A 4,097-nucleotide genomic window follows, 5' to 3' on the forward strand; every position below is an offset into this window, starting at 1 on the left:
AGAGATACTAGGTACAAAATACCATAGTAGATGCAGAACACAAAACTGTGACACAATCCTTACCCACATGGACTTCAGAAACTATTTGCAAGAGAACATTTTATACAGTAAATAACCAAATTAAACATAAAGGAAATATAGTGGGGGGGGGGAACTTTATTTGCATCCAGAAAAAAAATTGATAAATAGAAGTACATATACAATAATTTTACATATACATATATATATATATATACATATATATATATAAGGGTCAGGGGAAGGAAGAAATTTTTTTTTAAATTACATGATAAATTTTGTTGTATATTTGAAAGGAATAGCAAATTGTGCGTAATAGATTTGCAGTTTCATGTACACTATCATTTTATTGCGCTATGTTATGGAAATGCTTTATTCCATAAATAAAAAAATAAGATTAATAAATTCTATTTCCACTGTTAAAAAGAGAAGGAAACTTGGGGCAGCTAGGTGACACAGTGAATAGAGCACCAGCCCTGGAGTCAGGAGTACCTGAGTTCAACTCCAGCCTCAGACACTTAACACAAAAACTAGCCGTGTGACTTTGGGCAAGTCACTTAACCCCAACTGCCCTCCAAAATGCAAAAAAAAAAAAAAAAGGATCTTATTAGGAAGGGGAGAATAAAAGCAAGGCATAAGAGTAACAAAGGACCAGATTATTCAGTTAACAGGACAATTTTACATTTTTATGTAAAATAATCTTTTAAATACACCTAGTAAGATTATTCAAAACATAAAAAATCAATTGTATTCATTTCAACTTACATTTGTTAAATGATTACTGTATATAAGGCACAATTTTATGTACTCAAAATACAAAGACAAAATGAGACAATTCCTGTTCTCAAGGGATATAGCATATACAAAAATAGAAAAATAAAAAAAAATAATTTGTGGAGGCCCTGATTCAGGAATATTTCACTGAACTGAACTCTGAAGGAAGAAAAATTTCTAAAAGTTAATGATTGGGAGGAGAACATTTCAAGCATAGGAGATGCCCTGTGGTTTGTCCTTCATTCTTAAAGAGGACAATGACATCAGGAAGATGATGACATAACTTGCAAGAATTGGAGTTGAGTGAAGAAGGGCTGTGCAAAGTTTCACCAGCCTTACTTTCTCTTCCAAAGCCGTTTGTGTTGAGTGGCCAGATATAGATTAGGATGACTGAAGATGTTCCAGGATGCAGTGTATATGCCTTATGCAAATGAAGAAAGACAAAAGGTAAAACTTTTTGAAGATTCACTAATTGTTCAATTTGGCTTGAAAATGGAGCCAAATTATCCAGAATGGAGAAAGTATAAAGTTTAGTAATAAAAAAATAAAGTTGGAAAGGGAGATTGGAATTATATTGTCTCTACAATATAATCTTAGGGTTTTTTTTAAGCAATTGGGGTTAACTTGCCCAAGGTTACATGGCCAGTTATTTTGTGTGGGTGTTAAGTATTCGAGGCCGGAACCGATACTGGGTCCTCCTGACTCTGGGGTTGGCGTTCTTTTATAATCTTAGTTTTTAAATGTATTTTTGTTACATTTTGAGTTTTGAGTTGTCTCCCTCCCTCCCAGCCTGAATTTAAAAAGGTCAGCATTTTGTGTGTGTGTGTGTGTGTGTGTGTGTGTGTGTCTGTGTGTGACCACATAATACATACTTCCATATATCAATTCTTCCTCTGGAGGTGGATAGCATTTTCCTTCATAAGTCCTTTGTAGTTGATTTGAATCATCATAACACTCAAAATAGCTTAGTCATTGACAGTTTAATCTTCGAAAAATATTGCTGTATACAATATCTTCTTGGTTCTGGTCATTTCATTCTGCATTATTTCATGCAAGTATTTCCATGTTTTTCTATAATCAACCTCCTCATGATTTCTTAAAGCACAGGAGTATTCCATTACAATTACATACCACAACTTATTCAACCATTCTCCAGTTGATGGGAATCCCCTCACTTTTCAGTTCTTTTACACCACAAAGAAATCTACTGTAAATATTTTAGAATTAATAGGTTCTTTTCCTTTTGCTTTAATGACCTTGGGAAACAGCCCTAATAATGGTATTGCTGGGTCAAAGGGTATACACAGTTTTATAAATCTGTGTACAATTCCAAATTGCTCTCCAAAATGTTTGGATTAGTTCATAATTCCAGTGTCCCAATCTTTCTATCTCCCCTCTAACATTTTTCATTTTCCCTTTATATCATTTTAGGAAGGATCTTAATCACCATGCTGAGATATTTGTATTTTATTCAAGACACAAAAGGGAATAGTTTTTCATGGAGGAGTGATGTTAGTAGACATACGTTAACAACATTATTTTGACAAATGTGTAGAGAATGGATTGAATGGGAGAAATACTAGAAGCAGCAGTGACAATTAGGGTATTTAATAGCCTAGGCCAATGATGATGAAGCCCTGAACCAGGATAGTGAACATATAAGTGGAAACAAGTGAATGGATTGGAGATATGTTATAAAAGTGGAATCAATAAATGACAACTAATTTTATATAAAGGCAGAAGATAGAAGATCAAAAGATAGTTCTAGGACTATAAACCTGAAAGGCTAGAAGGTTGGAAGCACACTCAGTGGAAGTAAGAAAATATGTAGAGTTAAGTTTAGCAGTAAAGATAACATATTTTGTTTTGGAGATGTTGATTTAGAGATAATGTGGTATCCAGTTGGAGATGTCAAAAGACCGTAATTGATGAGGAAATGCAGTGCAGGAGAGAGATTAGGGAAGCATAGAAAGATGTGACAGTCATTTACATAAAGATTATAGTTAATCAATACGAATAATTTTTGAGATAAAAAGGGAGAAAATGCAGAAGGAAGAGAGTTCCCAGGAGAGACCCATAGAAGACACACACAGTTTGGTGTAGAATCAGCAGAGGATATTGGGAAGGATTAGTCACACTTTTTTTTTTTTGCTTTTTGGAGGGGGGAAAGCAGAGCAATTGGGGTTAAGTGACTTGTCCAAGGTCACATGGTCAGTAAGTGTTATGTGTCTGAGGCAGGACTTGAACTCACATCCTCCTGATTCCAGGGCCAGTGCTCTAGTCACTGTACCACCTAGTCTCCCCAAAGCAAATATTGTTAAGAGAATAGAAGGAGGATAGCTAGGTGACATATTGAATAGAGCATGGGTCCTGGAGTCAGGAGGACCTGAGTTCAAATACGGCCTCAGACACATAACACTTACTGGCTGTGTGACCTTGGGCAAGTCATTTAACCCCAATTGCCCTAGGAATCTGGAAAAAAATCATAACATAGATGTCAAGGGCAGAACGGAGAAGTCAACAGTGTCAAAAGCTGCTTAGACATCAAAGAAGGTGAAGAGAGGACTAAGCATAGGTCTTTAGACACTAGGTATCAAAAATTACTGAGCATCTAAAATTTGTAAGCCTAGCATCTCCTCTGGAGCTACTTCCCAACTGGGCACTTATATGCATACACTGGGTTCCCCAAAGAGGAGCTAGCTACTATTTATTCTTCTCAGGGTTTTAGGAGTTATTGTTTCTAACATTTTAGCTCTTGAGCCCCTACTTATTTTCACCTCATTATCAATCAGCTGTCCTACATTAACTTAAGCAAAAAAGCATTTACTAATGTGGTATAGCAAGAACAGTTGGTTAATATATCTCTATCTATCTATCTATCTATCTATCTATCTATCTATCTATCATCTATCTATCTATCTATCTATCTATCTATCTATCTATCTATCTATCTATCTATCTATCTATCTATCTGTCTGTCTATCTCTCTCTATATATCTGTCGATCTATCATCTATCGATCTATCTATCTATCTCTTCATCTTTCCCCAAATAACTAAAGATGTACCTTCTATTTAAACAAGGGTCCTGATATATATGGTCTCAAACATCATAAAATGTTAATGAGGTAGAGAATACATGTGGCAAAGGTGCTCCTGATTATTAGATGTCTTTTTCTTCCTTTGCGGAGTCCTCATGAGGTTCCTATTAGGTGTAACTTTATTATGAGTTTTAAGAATAGTTATCTTTCCATAGTTCATAAATGGCACTTCTTTTTGTCATGGAGAGTCACAATTTATAAAGCTA

This window comes from Petaurus breviceps, unplaced genomic scaffold, assembly GCF_028583685.1.
Source record: "Petaurus breviceps papuanus isolate PSGF00001 unplaced genomic scaffold, PetGlider_PUasm1.0 38, whole genome shotgun sequence".
NCBI classification, from domain to species: Eukaryota; Metazoa; Chordata; class Mammalia; order Diprotodontia; family Petauridae; genus Petaurus; species Petaurus breviceps.